Genomic DNA, 17,913 nt, shown 5'->3' with positions numbered 1-17,913 from the left:
AATTTTTTTCATTAAAAAAAAGACACTTTCACGAAAAAATGATCGCTCATCTCAATGTGAAAAATTATATTCAAAGACATGATTTGCCGAAGCAAATCATGTTGATTACATTGGGTATTGTTTTCAAAATTGCAAGAGTTACAAAGTTATAAGAGCGATAGCATAGTTCCGTCCATGCCCCACTCTTTCTCGACCTTCAATTTGTCTTCCATTCTCTTCCCAATCTACGGACACTCATTACAATAATCATCCAATGATCGACAAACTATGATGTATTGAAAATGTGGTGGAAGGATTCTCACCTTGTGACCTTGTAAACAAATGCGCTTGTTGAAGGGCCTCAAAACCCATAATAACCAAATTTCTCCACATTACTGAGAGTCCAGTGCTTATTCACTTGGACTGCCTCCAAAGCATCATTGGGCATCCTCACTGCAATCTCAAAGCTTGCAATAGCGCCGTCTACACTCTGTAAGGGAGTCCACACTCCAAGCTTGCACATCCAACGATCATAGTGGAATTGTATGTACAAGGAGGTGTGGGATTTCAAATAGCGCATTCCAATACCTGAAGCTCCAACCTTACAACGGTACCGGTCTCCATTGTGCATGCCCGTGCTCTTCTAGAGCCTTTCTAATTCCTCATAATGCACATCTTTACATACAAGCATTGTGGTAGTCTCCACAAATCCAAACTCTTAAAAAATGTGCACAAAATAATGAATAGGCAAACACCAACTCAAGCCCACAAACCTAGAAGCTTTAGAGTATTTCAAAGAGTTTTGGACATCTATTATCATCTTTTGCTTGAAAGATGCTACCGACCACAAATCTGGCACCGGCCACTCCATACTTAATAAGGAAGTTACTTTGATGGGTTCAAGCATTCCAAAATCTTGTGTAGAAGTAGACACAATATAGGAGTGAGAATAGAAGAAAACCCTTCTTTGAACCAGTTTGGTTGGGCAAAGATGTGCGAACATTGTTGCTCCAATTCACATGTATAGCATTGAATGTGCCGGAGAGACTATGTAGTGGCTGATCCTCCACCAATGTGGATGGAAACATGACTATAAATGCATGGAAAATCTTAAGGAATCCATAATAACATTACATTGTGATTTCACACCTAGCTTTGTACTCTCAAAACATGTACTTACAATGTGTTGTAAATCAAGGTGGTTGTTGCAATTGCATGCTTGACATTGAGAAAACATGTTGCACAATGGCTACGGTCCCCTTGTCTTTGCGGTTCTTGAAGCCAAGGAGCATTCCTTTTCAATGATGATCCAAGTTTGCACAATTTCGCACACGATGAGGGCCAATAGCATATGGTTGCATGTATATCCAAGCACCATTGGTGAACTCTTGTGGCACCCCCATTGAGAAGTAGAGCTAGCCATGGTTGAACAAAGAAAATTAGGAGGAGGAGCAAGACATTGCTTGTTGTTACAATGTAGGTGGGATAAAGTGATAGGAGAAGGTGGTTAACCCTTGCTTGTTGTGGCAATGGATTATGGGAGGAGAAGGTGGATAACCCTTGCTTGGTGTGGCAATGGGATGTGGTAGGGGAGGAGAGAGGAGCTTCGTTGTTAAAGCAATGGAGATGGTTTAGAGAGAGTGTGTTGGAGTAGAGGGTGAGTGTGATGGTTGCAACCAAGGAGGGGTTGGAAAAGGGATTCTAGAGAGAGAAAATCACTTTTTTCTTAAGAACTACTTTTGGGGGGGCTCTGGATAGTAAAAAAATATTGTTCAATTTTTTTTTAATTTGACTTTTAGGGTTTTTAGGTGCACGTTTTGACTTTTTGAGGTCAAAAAATGCTTTTTTGACCATAAAAGAGAGTTAGGGGTGTTTTAAGAAGGTAAGATTTGAGTTTTGAAAATTTTGGAAAATTTCAAAATTTTGGGATTTTTTCAGAACCGGATAAAAAAGGAGAGAAGTTGGAGGTTCCATATGGCCCACCCCCTCCCCCCATACCTTCTCATTAGGTAAGAGCCCATTAAGAAGTGTAAGACTACTTTGTCCCCCTACATTTTTGAGGGCATAAAGTGTGTCCACCACCCTCTTCTCATTGGCTGGCCTCTAACCTTAACCCCAAAGGGTCCCTAGAGGGTTCATAATTTTCCTAATGGGACAATATGCCATTAACCAAGATGTTATAAGTGGATCCCTCCCCAAGTAACACAATGCAAGATGCAATTTTTCTCCCCAAATCCAAATTTTGCCATAACTTTAACTACAAAGTTCCAAAGAATAGAGTAAGATTCTTTGGCGAAATCCAGTTGCATCATAACCACTTTCTGGTTGAATTTTTGACATGCCTCAAATTCCCAACATCACAGTTAAGATGTTATCAAAGATAGATCTACCCCTAATGAACCCTATTTGAGCCTCATGAAAATGTTTCTTGAGAAATGGGGAGATCCTGATTGCTATGGCATTGGCCATTATTTTATACAAAAGTCCTATCATTCTTATGGGTCTCTAGTTTGATAAAGCTGTAGGAAAGCTTTTCTTAGGAAACAGCTTGATGAACCCTTGTTTCACCAATGGATCCATGCATTGAGACCGCCATATCTTATTTGTGACTTCCATTATTCATGGATTCCATTGTTCCCAAAATTCCAATATAAATTCCTTGGTATGACCACAGATCCCTGGTGTTTTATCATTGCCCAATTTTTTAAGGGCCCATAGAATTTCCTTCACCTCAAAGGGTTCTTCCAATCTCTTAGCATTACATTCTTCAATGCATTGATCCACTACAAAAATCAAGAACTCAATAGCCTGCTCTCTTTCAGATAGCTTGTCTATTGGTTTTGCATTCCTCCATAATGTTGATTGATTCAGAGATGGATCTCCCATCCTCAGTGATGAAGTTTTCAATGCATTCCTTAGCATGCTTAGTCTATAGCTTTTTGAAAAAAGTTTTAGATGAGCAATGTATCCTTGAGCTCATGCTGCCTGCATAGAAGCCTTGCTCTAGCTGCTCTCTATGCCTCAAATTGTTTAAGCTTCTGTCTAGCATCCCTAAGCACATCAATGTCCCTATCACTCAACTGTTTTACATCTTGAGCCATAATTGATCTTACATTTTTTGCAGCATATTTTACATCCCTAGTTTTTTCTTTGGCTACCCTCTTCCTAGTAAGTCTAAGGCAATGTTGCATCTTCGCACAGAATTGTAGCCAAGTCTGCATTGGTTCCTGCATACCATATTGTACTAAAGAAATTTCTAATGCATGGCACACTGCATGTTTAAAACCATGGTTCTGCAACAATGTATTATTAATCATAGGAGGCCTACTAGACCCCACAATATGAAAAGATTGCATATCAACATTATTCAGGCTTAGAACCAAAGTAAAGTGGTCAAAGAGAGACACTTGAATTTCAACATTCAAATAAGAAAAAGTTGGTACCCAATCAGTTTCAATAAAATACAATCTATCAAGTCTAGACCATGAAGATTTATGGGATTGAGAATGAAATGTGTATCCATTATGTAGATGCCCATGAGTAAGCCATGCGTCATTCTGATTACCAGAGGTTAAATCATCCTAGCTGGGGGCTTCTGAGTGTTAGGAAATAAGACGTAGCTAAATAGATAATTGAGTAGATTACTTAATGGAGAGAGACAGATTTATATACACGAGATTATAGAGTAGAGAGAGAGAGAGAGAGTACACACGATATACGTGGTTCACCCAATGTGGGCTACGTCCACGGGAAAGCAGCCACTCAATGGCTTTAGTACTTCAAAACAAGAAGTAGTTTACAAAGGGATTATACCCTTAATGGAGCTCCCTCCTTGCTTCACTCTCACCACCTCACACTCACCTTGTTGCATCAACTTCACACTATGAAATGTGTGTAGAAATGGCCTCCTTTTATAGGCCAAAAGGGTTGCCCTCTCTTATGAGAGACAGCCATGTGTAGCCGCCCTTGTGCGAATAAGTCCAAATCGGACCCTCCAATCCGCCCATGTGTGGCCTCCCTTGAGAAGACAAGTCCGCTTTTGAATACGGCCACCGGCCACCGGCCATTGACTTCCGACCACCGGCCACCGGCCATTGACTACCGGCCACCGGCCAACCGACCGGTTGTTTTCCGACCACTTTCCGACCACCTTTGTAAACATGTCTGCAGGATTTTCACTTGTATGCACTTTTCCTAGCTTTAGTTGTCCCTCTTCCAAAAGAGTGCGTATGAAGTGATATCTCACCTCAATGTGCTTTGTCCTTGAATGAAAGGCTGAGTTCTTCGCAAGATGGATAGCGCTTTGGCTATCACTGTACAAGACACAATTGTCTTGTTTGAATCCAAGCTCTTCTAAGAATCTGTGAAGCCACATAATTTCTTTGCTTGCCTCTGTCATTGCTACATACTCTGCTTCCGTGGTAGAAAGTGAAACCACTTTCTGCAACTTTGAAGCCCAGCTTACTGCTGTGCCTCCAACCGTGAACACATAGCCAGTAGTGCTCCTTCGAGTATCTTTGTCACCTGCCATATCTGCATCAGCATACCCTTCTAGAAAAATATCAGTTCCTCCAAAATACAAAGCATTTGTTGTTGTCCCTTTTAGATACCTAAGTATCCACTTCACAGCTTGCCAATGCTCTTTACCTGGGTTGTCCATGAACCTACTCACAACTCCCACTGCATGTGCAATGTCTGGCCTTGTCCAGACCATAGCATACATTAGAGAACCTACCGCTGCAGTATATGGAACTTTAGACATATAGGCTATCTCTTCTTGTGTCTTTGGACACATATCCTTCGTTAGTTTAAAATGACCAGCCAAAGGTGTAGAAACTGGTTTTGCATTTTGCATTGCAAACCTTTCTAGTACCTTCTTGATGTAATCTTCTTGAGATAGCTTTATTGTCTTCTTCGTTCTGTCCCTTGATATTTTCATACCAAGTATCCTCTTTGCAGCACCTAAATCTTTCATTGAAAAAGATTTGGACAGCTCCTCTTTTAGGTCTTTGATGTCTTGCATGTTAGCACTTGCAATCAACATGTCATCAACATACAACATTAGGATGATGAATTTCCCATCTCCCAAATTCTTCGTGTAGACGCTGTGATCCGAGTTGCATCTTGTGAATCCATGATCCAACATCCATCGATCAAACTTCAAGTACCATTGTCTTGATGCTTGCTTTAAACCATACAAGCTCTTCTTTAATCTGCAAACCATTTTCTCCTTACCTTTTACTTCATACCCCTTTGGTTGAAGCATGTAGATTTCCTCCTCTAAGTCACCATGAGGGAATGCCGTATTTACATCCATTTGCTCGAGATTTAGATCATGAGCAGCCACAAGGCTTAAGACAAGCCTAATTGAGTTCATTTTTACAACAGGAGAAAATATTTCATTGAAGTCAATACCTTTCTTTTGAGAAAAACCTTTTACCACAAGCCTAGACTTGTACCTTTTCTTCCCACCTTCTTCTTCCTTTAGCTTGTACACCCATTTGTTTTGAAGTGCCCGCTTACCTTTAGGCAACTCAACCAACTCCCATGTTTGGTTGTGATGTAGTGAGTCCATCTCCACTTGCATGCTCTTCGTCCATTCTTCTTTGGATTCATGTTGCATAGCTTCTTCATATGATTCCGGCTCTCCAGAATCTGAGATCAAGAGATGGTTGAAGGAAGGAACAAACCTTTCTGGAGGTCTACTTGCTCTTGTAGATCTTCGGGGAATAGGTTGAGGCTCGTCATTTGGTTGACGTTGTTGCACATTGTCACCGTTTGCAGTCCTTGAGTCTTCACCGTCCTCAAGCTCCATGTACTCATCACCTGTTTCTTTTGTTTGTTTTCTTTCCAAGTAATCTTTGTACATATTTTGTTTGTTAAAAATTACATCCCTACTCCTTAAGATTTTACCATCTTCAGGATTCCATAGGCGATACCCAAAGTCTCCTTCTCCATAGCCAATGAAGAAACACTTTTTGGACTTTGCATCTAACTTTGATCTTAGGCTTCTATCTATGTGCATGAAAGCCTCACACCCAAACACTTTGAGAAATGCATAATTCACCGGTTTACCTGTCCATGCCTCTTCTGAAACTCCCCCATCCAATGCCGTTGAGGGTGACCGATTGATTAAGTACACAGACGTACTTACAGCTTTCGCCCAAAGCTCAAGCGGTAGGCCTGCATGTAGCCGCATGCTTCGTGCTCGTTCTATGATTGTCCTGTTCATCCTTTCCGAAATCCCATTTTGTTGAGGTGTCCTTGGGGTTGTCCTTTGCCTCCGAATGCCATTGCTAGCACAAAAGCTTTCAAAAGCTTGGCTGCAATATTCGCCTCCATTGTCGGATCTGAGGCATTTAACCTTGGTACCTGTTTCATTCTCCACAAAGGCTTTCCACCTTTGAAATATGGAAAATACATCGGATTTATTCTTCATGACATAAACCCATGTTTTTCTAGTCGCATCGTCTATGAATGTTACATAGTACAATGAGCCACCAAGTGATGGTGTACTTGCAGGACCCCAAACATCAGAATGAACCAACTCAAGTTTTTTATTTTTTCTTTCATTTCCTGATTTTTGAAATTTTACCCTCTTTTGTTTACCATAAACACAATCTTCATAGAACTCTAAGTCCACTTCTTTCAAACCTGGTAGAAGCTTCTTTGTTTGAAGGATTTGCATTCCTTTGGCACTCATATGCCCAAGTCGGTAGTGCCACACCGCACTGTCAACTTCTGTAGTTGCTGCACAAGCTGAAGGTTGCGTGCTAACAGTACACAAGTAAAGTGTACCGACTTTTTCACCCTTGGCAACCACCAAAGATCCCTTTGAGATCTTCCACCGTTTGTTTCCGAATGCAATGTTGTGACCTTCATCGTCCAATTGTCCTGTAGAGATCAAATTTTTGCGAAGAGAAGGAACATGCCTAACATCTTTAAGCTTCCATTCATTTCCGTTAGCAGTTTTGACAGAAACTGTACCTTTGCCGACAATCTCACAAGCTTCATCATCTCCCAAGTATACATACCCAAAATTACCTTTGGTGTAGTCTTGGAAATGTTGCTTGTATGGTGTCGCATGGAATGAAGCCCCGGAATCTACTATCCAGGAATTAGACACATTGTCTAATGAGAGAATTAGAGCATCTTGCTCTACTTTACCTGCCACATTGGCCTCCGATGTTGGCTTGTTGTCTTGAGACTCTGTCTCCTTCTTCTTCTTGGACCAACAATCCTTCTTGACGTGGCCCTTCTTTCCGCAGTTCCAACATTCAAGAACTGACTTTGTGCGTGACTTGCTCCGCCTTGAGCGATCACGACCCTTTTGGTTTTTGAACCTCTCCTTAAGCCTTCCTCTTGTTTCCACTGATAGTGCAGCACTTGATGATTCTCCTGTGCTTCTCCTTCGCATTTCCTCGCTTAGGAGAACACCCACAACATCATCAAACTTAATAGTATTTGTGCCAGAGATAGAATTACTTACAGCCATCACAAGGCTGTCCCAACTATCCGGTAGAGATGATAGTATAAGGAGAGCTCGCACTTCGTCATCGAAATTGATTTTCACTGATCGAAGTTGACTTATGTTTGTGTTAAAGTCATTTAGGTGTTTTGCAACTGAACCATTCTCTGCCATCTTTAGATTGAACAAGCGCTTCATAAGAAATACCTTATTGGATGCCGATGGTTTCTCGTAGAAGTCGTCAAGTGACTTCATCAAGTCCTCCGTGGTCTTCATCTCCGAAACATTAAAGGCCACTGTTGACGCCAAGCTTAACCGGATTGTTCCCAGTGCCTTTCGATCAAGGACAATCCATGCTTCATCTGCCATTGTTGCGGGCTTCGCAAGACCGCCTAGTGGCAAATAGAGGTCCTTCTGGTAGAGATAGTCTTCAATCTGCATCTTCCAATGTTGGTAGTTTTTGCCGTTGAACTTCTCAATCTTGAGCTTCCCTTCCTCCGCCATAACTCCCACTCACTTCAAGGAATCCTTTCCTTGAGATAATTTAGCTACGAGCAAACCTTGCTCTGATACCAGTTGTTAGGAAATAAGACGTAGCTAAATAGATAATTGAGTAGATTACTTAATGGAGAGAGACAGATTTATATACACGAGATTATAGAGTAGAGAGAGAGAGAGAGAGAGAGAGAGAGAGAGAGAGAGAGAGAGAGAGAGTACACACGATATACGTGGTTCACCCAATGTGGGCTACGTCCACGGGAAAGCAGCCACTCAATGGCTTTAGTACTTCAAAACAAGAAGTAGTTTACAAAGGGATTATACCCTTAATGGAGCTCCCTCCTTGCTTCACTCTCACCACCTCACACTCACCTTGTTGCATCAACTTCACACTATGAAATGTGTGTAGAAATGGCCTCCTTTTATAGGCCAAAAGGGTTGCCCTCTCTTATGAGAGACAGCCATGTGTAGCCGCCCTTGTGCGAATAAGTCCAAATCGGACCCTCCAATCCGCCCATGTGTGGCCTCCCTTGAGAAGACAAGTCCGCTTTTGAATTCGGCCACCGGCCACCGGCCATTGACTTCCGACCACCGGCCACCGGCCATTGACTACCGGCCACCGGCCAACCGACCGGTTGTTTTCCGACCACTTTCCGGCCGCCGTCTGGCCATAATAATCCGGCGAAAAAGAATATTCCGGCGAAAAAAAGTCTCGGGGGCCTCCGCCCCCGAGGCCTTTAAAGTTGCCCCTGATTCTTGTCCATGAAAATTTTGGTTTCCGGTGAGTGATTTTTCTTCACGCACGATGGCTTCTCCTCATAATGGGGGCCTTACAAATGTGCGTTTTTACCACAGAAAATTACAAGGGTAAATCAGGCTCCATACTTAACACTGAGTGGGACATAACAGTAGCAGGAAGTGGTGTCCCTAGCAGAACACACCAAATTGAAATATCCTCCAACAAGACTTGACTACAGATGCACATAATCTAGCCATTCCCAAAGAATTTTCCTTAAGTTAGATGGGATAGGGTGGTTAACATTGGGAGTGTTATGAGAGCCTAAAGGTTCTCCTTTCCCTAGAGTTGTACCATAAATGTTCTCCTTAGGCACCAACGTTTTGTTGCCAGGGTATGAGGGGATAAGGTTCACCACCTTGTTCACCAAAGGACAATTTTTGGAAAAGTGCCTTAGAATCCCATAGAGTAAGCAGGCTCCAGCGAGTTTGCCCCATTTTAAGATACATGACAAGCTTCCCAACTGTATCAAAATCGATTTTCAAAGTTCTAGGAAACTTCTAGTCAGTTTGCCATAACACACAGGCTTTATTGATTCTATTAGGACAACGGATGGTTGTGGAAAACAGTACCTTGCCCAATGAGGCTGCTAGTCTGCCTATGCATGGCCACGAGAATGTTGGAATCCACAAGCTCCACTCGAACTAGGAACTTGGTTAACAATTCATCCTTAATCACCTTTATCCGCTGCCATGGAATGATATGGATGGCTTGCCCACACAAGATCACAGTAAAAGCACTCAACAGACCTCCTTTTTCCTCGGCTTTAAAGAACAAAACCTCAAACAAGCCAAACCCTGAGAAGAATTTATTATCAACCATAGGACGTTCAAAGCATGCGTCTGTCTCATATACGATAGCAGCGAGGTGAGACACTGGGTAAAAAAGTGAGGAACAAAGCCCTTTTGCAAAAAACACAAAGGTGAGACCACACAATGGATGAGTTTAGGCAAACCTATTGTTCCCCCTTGATCTCAGGTTGTGGGGTGAGGACATCCTTCAATAGGTTAGCCATGACTTGAGGATCATATAATCATCCGACCTCTTACCCAACACATAGTGCCCCACGGCAGTAAGAGGGTCTAGTTGAAAAGCAGGGGGGGTAAAATCCATAGTACTAGAACGCAAGAAGGAATGCAAGACGACGAGCACTACGACATTGCAGAGTTCCCAAACCCTAGCATCAAGCTCGCCATCCCTTGCTCTCTCTCTCTCTCTCTCTCTCTCTCTCTCTCTCTCTCTCTCTCTCTCTCTCACTCACACACACACACATGCTGCATGCAATAGTGGCACCTAGTAAGAAACTCCTTTCTTGACCTTTTTTATTGAAATTTAACCTTCTAAGGACGTGAGCCTTGCTCTATGAGTCTATTTGGAGTCCTCAAACGAGCACGACAATACTTAATAGAGATACGAGTGCACAAGAATTTCCATAATATTTTAAATTTCAAAATTTTTAATTTTTTATAACCCTACACGTGGCTGTGTTCTGAGAGGGAGGGGATAATTACTCCTGTGAGCAGCTCACGATAGGGGGTTTTGGGGGTTTGACAAAGAACTCCTAACCCCCTCTCATGTTGGGGCATATAAGTAGTGTGTGTGCATTTATCATAGTTAAACCTGAAAGCCTGCAGAATGAGGGACGAGAGGCCTCGTCACTAATTGACATAGACCTAGGGAGGTGGGATCAATGACCCACACTAGGCGTCGTGAGGCGGGTGCAATCCGGGTCGTCCAATCCCCTTTGAACTAGGTGTGAACTGAGAGTGAACTTGGGAGGTAGACCGAATTTGGTGTGAACTCGACGTGAACTAAGTGTGATCTTGGTGTGAACTTGGGAGGGTATACATACCACGCCAAATTTCATGTGAACTCAATGTGAACTCAATGTGAACTAGGCTGTGACGTCGTGATCTATAAACTCACACCTACCTTTCAACGGACGCGTTGCCGATAGCTTAGTGGATAGAGTCAATGCCAAGGAGAAGAGGATAGCTGGTTCAAGCTTTGGAACCAGAAAAGTGGGAATATTTTGCATTCCCTAAGCAATCCAACGGTCACAATCAATCACTGATCGTGAACCATTGATCCCACCTCCCAAAAGGAGGTGTCATTTAGTGACGAGGAGGGGCGTCTGGCAACTGCGAAGAAAGGAAAATATAAAAGCGCAAGTAGGTGATTCAATTTATTGAAAGGAAATTAAGAGGAGAATCATGGGGAATCAAGGGCGATTCTCCTGCAGCTTTGCTAAGTGGAAATTGCCGTCCGTCGCCAGATCAATGTCAGTTCGCCCGCTAGAACCTGAGTTCGCGCCGTCAGATAAGGTGGGCGTCCTGCATGCGGTACTGCTTTTAATGCAAGACGTGACAGGGGTTGGCAGTTGTCAAATGCGCAGAGAAGTAAGAGTAGCGTCGTCAAGGTCTCGATTGCAGTGCACAAGGGTATCCTGATTACAACGTGCAGAGGAGAGAGAACGGGAGAGTATGGTAGCACTCAGAGGAGATAGAAGGGGAGCCGACATGCAGATGTGAACGCAAGATTTGTTTTTTATTAAATTATACGTCGAGCTCCATGGAGCAACGTCACCTAGGCACGAAAGTGGTTACAAGAGGATTGATAGGGCGTTTACTGGGTTGGTGGGGATTCGAATATGAATAACTCTTTTGTAAGGGTAGTTTGAGAGGAGAGAGAAGGAATCTCAGAGAGCATCTTCAGAAGTAATGAATACAATAAAAGTGGAGCCAGTAGTAGAAACAGAAGATAGTGTTAATAAGTTCTGTTTCACTGCTGCGTTTTTAGTGCTTAAGCTACAGTTGCTTCAAGTAATCATGGCAATTGCCAGGAATATTATTAGCGAAAGGGGAGTGACGGCCCTGCTGCTGCTGATGCTGGCAGTCCCTTACATGATGACGATTGTGAGTGTGCGTGTGGAGGCCACACGTCCGGGAATTACTGCACTAGGTATGTATGTCTCTCTCTCTCTCTCTCTCTCTCCCTCCGTTACACACACACACACACGCGCGCGCGCGCGCGCTTGATCAATGGCGGCAGCGTTTGTTCTGTCACGACTGAAGTAATTTGGCCTTTACGGTGTACATGCTGCAGATAGTGATGCGAAGGTTGATCATGTGAGGAAGGCATTGGCGCGGCCGGACTACATCTGTGCTGATGAATGCATGCAGATGCTGGAGGGGCAGCAAGAGTTCGTGCCAGACAGCACCTCCTCGCCCAAATCGCCACCCATGCAACTGCCGCCGGCCATCCTAATTAACCATTTCCATTGACATTTTACCCAAGAAGGACGTCCTGATCAGTTCTTACGGCTTTTCTAATCCAACTATGCCCAGAGACAAGTTAAGCCTGGACTTATTGTGGTATCTTCGTAATCGTTTCTGTTCAAGAATCGGTTGATTTATTGTGTTATATTCTCCATTGGTTGCTCTCTTGGTTCCTAATTACATTGTCTTTTTTGGCTTGCGGGAAGGGCAAAGCTTACGGTGATGACTTCACTTTTTTCTTTCTATTCATGGTGAGTACACATACATTTCTCCTAACTCCTAATTAAGTTTTGGACAAATTCTCACAATAATTCCCACATTGTGACTTACCTCAACATCATGAGCTTCTGTGAGGGAGGCACCGCATGCCTAGCTAGGTACGGTTGGGGACAGGGGACCGTCGGCCCGGTGGGGGGGCCAGGGATCCAGACCGGGGGTCCCCTGCCCACAATCGTACCTAGCTAGGCATGTGGTGCCTCTCGAACCGAAGCGCATGATGTTATTCATTGTATGAAAAACACTGGAAAAGACTCCGTTTTCCTACATGAGAAAAATTCTAAATCTTCTTGTGTAAGACATGCAATGTAAACCTGATACTAGTTTTAGTGCTTTGTAAAAGGTTTAGATGTAAAACTAATTATGCTTTTAATGTGACAATCGGAAAGCTCAGGGTTCGAAGAAGTTATGTTTGATGTAGAGAATGGTTCGAGGAAGTTATGCTTGATATAAATGTTTTTTAGATTGTATCAACGAGAGATGAAACAAATATGAGGTTGGGGTAGGGCATCATGTCCAACATATGAACATGCAAGCTTTGAATCAGTTGCAGATAGAGCCTTGTTAGTCTCACAAATTCTAGGTTTCACTAGTCATGGAATAGAATCAATAGATAAAGTGTTGCTAGGCTCATGCAAAGGATCAAGAACTAGTAATAAAGAGCACTTATTGGTGCCCTAATGGACCAGAACTCAAGGGCATTGCTCTACCATACATTTTCCCAATAGCGCAGTTGAGAACATACTGGTCTAATGTACTCTAGTTTCTTTCACTATAGCCAAATGTTCTTGATGAAGCCCACTTGACTGCTAGTTTTACCATTTTTTGAAAAGTGTCAGAGAGGCTAGCTATCCTATTTTACACAGCATTGTTAATGGCTGCTTGGATGTTGCTTGTTACGATAGTGAGGTCATCGCTATTGTTGCTACAATCTGCCTTGATTATGCTCGCTTAATCCTATGAATGCTTCGGGAGTACTCACCTTGTCCTTTTTATTATGGGAAAGATGTAACTTCCATAGTTTTCACAATATTTCTACTACACACCAGTAGCTTTGATGATGTTCACTTTGGTAGGAGATCATGAGCATTGGTGTAGTTCGTCTCAATTGTGCTTCTTGTAATCCTATGGGTGCTTTTTTGGTCATCTATTTGCAAAGTTTGCGCTCTATATGTGCTTTTTCAGAGAGGATCTTTGTGCCGTGTTATTTCTTTTAGGCTCAATATCTATTGATGGTGGTCATGGTGTTTAGACGCCTTCCTCATATTTGATACCGAGGAGAATTGCACTACCTTAACTGCCATGTTCAAAATTGAAGGAGTTTGTATTGTATATCAACTCTTCAAGTGATATTGTTTTGCTTCATCATTTTGGTTGTTTTGTATTGGAGCAGGGTGTTTTTGTAGTGATAAGTGTACAACTTGGGAGGGTCGATTCTATCACAATCCCTCCCACTTGGCTGAGCAATGGACTTACCCACAAAGTATATTCTATTCAATCCTCCAATACCATTTTGAGATCACATAAGGCATTCTAACTATTATTTGTGAAAATTTTTGCCATTATAGGAGGGCCTTTTGTGGAGTCCCCCTAGTCCGCCCCGCCGCCCCCCCCCCCCCCCCCCCCCCCCCCCCCCCCCCCCCCCACACACACACACACACACACACACACACACACACACACACAGAGAGAGAGAGAGAGAGAGAGAGAGAGAGAGAGAGAGAGAGAGAGAGAGAGAGATGCAACACAAGCACTGTACATTGTTCCTTACCTTTGGTATAATAAATGGCATACAACCACCAATGAAAAAAAAATAATCTTGAAGGAGGTGTTGTTATCCAACGATACATATTACCTCTCATACTTTCAGATCTTTTTTGATTTGAGGGACTATTTCATTTTTGTGTAATATATATGTGTCCATTTTTGTTTCTAATTGAGGAGTATGAATGGTATGAAACTTTAGATTTATCTTAAAGCCACTATTTCATGTTTGTGTATTTTGAGATTGTTATATATGTGTGTCTATTTTGGTTTCTAATTGAGGAGTATGCATTGTATGAAAATCTACATTTATCTTATAGATGCATAGTATGTATGGCTTCAAAGTGCCTTTCATCGGTTGAATGTACTTCTTTGCTATGTGCCACCTCAATGAAAATCCTAGTTCTTTGCTACCAATTGAGAAGAAAAAAGTTACCTGCCATTTTTACTCTAAAATGAAAACTTGCAGCTATATTTTTTTACCCTAATGCAATTGTGTGGTTTTCTACCATGTTTGTACATATACGGTGCTTTCAAACCCAAGTGTTATCTCTCACCTGAGAATATGATTTTTTTTAATGATGATTTCCATTTTTATTTTTTACTCTTCTTACAAAATGGACCCTCAAGATTTAACTTGACATTTTTTATGTGACCAAGCACATAGCACATGACTAAGTAATAAAGAAGAGCATGAGGCATGGTATAACACATATTGCTGTTCACATAGCACATGACCAAGCAACAACGAAGAGAAGAATCACTCACTCTAAAGTGAGAAAGGCATGGACAAAGAGTATCTACAAAACACTAGAAAATTGAAGCTTCCTCCCTTTGACACCATGCATAAAATCAACACCTCCTCTTCTCACGAGCTCATATAAGAGCACATTTTGTACGAGCATTTTCTAGCCGAATCAATGCAATGCTAGCCCTATTCATTTTTCATCTACTTTTGCTATCACTTGGTAATTAGGTTATGATTAGTGTTACCTTAATTGTACTTTATGGAATATTCATGTAAACCTTGAGCTACCTCCTTAGCCAAACCCTACAAAATATCAAACCCTACGAAATATCAGTTGATCTTTAACAAAACATCTCAAGTCATCTTGTTGTGCAAGGGACATTGTCTCTTCCTATTTTCATTGTTGGCATCAAGCTTCCACCTAAAAGATAAACACATTTGAAACTAGGAGTGATACATATTGGATGCATGCTCCCATCTGATTAGCTGATTGAGGAATTATGGGCCCAAAGGTTCAATGGGAAGCAGTGATGTGGGAGTGGGAGGCTCCCTTTGAGAAAGCCTTGCTCATGATCTAGATTATTGAGAGTGGACTTGCGTGTTCACACTAATTACATGTTGTAGTGGGCACCATTTGTGGGAAAAGTAGGCTCCAATTAAGAGGGAGCTCCTTGTAGACATATATACAAGTACTTATATCGCATGTATAGGCATATAGATAGAATATATAGCTTGTGTGTCCTCAATGTTTCAAAATCATTTTTCCATAAAATTTCTCTTGTGTAGTTGTTAATTGAGTCAACGTGAGTTAACAGAAGCTGCTAAAGACCGAAGACGTACGAAAGCACATCGAAGATCAACAGGAAGAAGCAGTAAAGATTGGAGATACACATTTTTCACATTTTCCAAAATGGTCACATATTGTAAATTCCCGATTTATTTCAAACCATTGTAATATTTCTAATGTGTTACGAGCTCAATGGGAGTTCCAAGCTGTAAAGAACAGATCAGTTAGTGTGCCTACGTTGCAGATTCACTAAGTGGTGGAGCCCTAAAGGCCTTGGGTGCTCGGACATTGCATATTTTTACCTTAGGTATATAAGGCAATGTGTAAAAGTAATTAGGTTCTCAAGCTCATTTGCTGAGAGCACTCTTTGATGAGATCTCTTGAGGTGTGTGGCGATGGAGTCCTTGAGATTCCCCTTGCTCATGAGACTTGATTAACACTAATCAATGATTCATTCTCTTTCACTATGCCTCTCTCATGCTTCTTATGATTGCCTACGATAGATTGTCCAAGAAATCTTGACAACAGGAATACATACATTGCCAAGCAAGGTACATAGAAAATTGGAAATGCAAATCTCGATGTAAGTGCATTTAACTCGTCACTTTTAATGCAATCAGAAGATTCTGCATTACTATTAGAAGCACCACTAAAAGCACTGCAAATTTAAAATCAGCATAAAGATGCACAGGCACCTGAAAAGCTTAAAATTGATTCTTTGAACAACAAATTCCTCCATGAATTTGGTCAAGGTGTCGAGTTATCACCGAAGGTTGAAAAGACTGTTCAAATGATTTTGCATCCACTTCCACAAGTGTGCAATCATTCACGATTCTAAGGGACACATCAAACAAAATGATGTTAGCTTTGTATGGTACACATAATTCATATGCACGCTATATGGATCAAAAAGAGAAACTGTACAAAAAGGATCAACCAATGTTTGAACGACCCACATACCAACTCATAGAAGTGCATCAGTGATAGATAAAAAATGATGCTCATTTCACAGGAAGGAATCTATTATAGCCCATCCTCTCTAGAGCTGAAGGATGTTACACGAGTAAACCCATAAATCTATTCAGAGCCAAACTCTCCTCCATTGAAAATCAAGCTTCAACGTTGTGACCAAACGAGCACATACTTTGATCAAAACAATTGTAGATATAGACGAGAGTCTAGCATTGATGATGACTTGGGTCGTGAAACCACGGAAGCTCATATCAGACGAGACCCATGGGATAGACAATATCATGGCAAAGATAATGCTATCTATAGCTTGACTTGGGGAATAATTTGTCATGTTTCACGGAAATACATAGTGAGGCGGTCCGGGGCGGGCAACAAGAAGAGAAACCTCTAAACACCCTTCAAGGCTCCCGTGCTGCTCAATGGGGCTGGGGCACAACACAACCCAAACCAAAACAATAAACCCACAGCCAAATCCCAACTACACAAGGGGCACCACCTAGTTTAAGAGCGAACTAGGACGCAAAAGAGGAGAATCGTTAGAGCAACCCACAAACAAGCAAGGAATTTACACTAACCCTAACACGAATGGAACACTCTCACACACTAAAACACGAGAGAGAGAGAGAGAGAGAGAGAGAGAGAGAGAGAGAGAGAGAGAGCGAGATGGTGTACAACTTAGCTTCAACTTTATATTTTGCACAAAAAGGAACTTAGAGCTTGCAGAATCAAGTGACAAGATTTGGTTATAGCATCACTAGCACATTGTCTTAGGGTTATGGGAGCCCTCTCACCATCCACCCTCTTACAATGGTAGCCAAACAATAGCCAATGAATCACAAGCAACAAAACAACAACCTTCAATGAAACAAGTCACCTTATGAAGCTGAATGAGTTTGCCAAGCCAAATTGGAGGAGAAGCGTGAGCCTTTGGACATGAATTGCACCCAAAACTACCAATTCATTGATGTTGGGGTAGATACAACAATGGTAGGAAGAATATCTTCTACTCGCACTCACTCAAACTAGCTCAAGCTTTTCTATGCACCAAGGTGATGGTGTATAGAAAGCTTACTCTCTCTTTACAACCAAGATAGAACTGGCGTGTGGTATGCTCAATCTAGTGTGCAATAGTATAGTGATGTCTTTTACAAGGAGGAATGGGTTCTATTTATAGGTTTTAGAAGCCTTGATTAGAATTAAGCCTAATCAATTTTATTAGGAAAGATCAAGGATTATGAATTTTTATGAATTTCAAATGAGAATGGGATCTCTCTTATCTCTTGAGTCACATGGATGTGGGCTCAAGTAAGAGAATTATTGATGTGGTGAAAGGAGAGAAGCTTCCAT

The 17,913-nt window shown here is 41.9% G+C and overlaps 1 pseudogene across 1 annotated transcript; it reads left to right on the top strand.

Annotated features, from left to right (window-relative positions):
• The first annotated feature begins 11,569 nt into the window (after positions 1-11,569).
• On the top strand, positions 11,570-12,141 carry LOC147439204 (uncharacterized; annotated as a pseudogene). The gene is made up of 2 exons (XR_015184463.1): positions 11,570-11,702; positions 11,847-12,141. The product of XR_015184463.1 is annotated as an uncharacterized LOC147439204 (transcript).
• Positions 12,142-17,913: the final 5,772 nt, after the last annotated feature.

Source organism: Adiantum capillus-veneris, chromosome 16 (assembly GCF_014529385.1).
Source record: "Adiantum capillus-veneris isolate H3 chromosome 16, ASM1452938v2, whole genome shotgun sequence".
NCBI lineage: Eukaryota > Viridiplantae > Streptophyta > Polypodiopsida > Polypodiales > Pteridaceae > Adiantum > Adiantum capillus-veneris.
The sequence above is the reverse complement of the archived record's forward strand: the minus strand, read 5'-3'. Positions and strand labels throughout refer to the sequence as shown.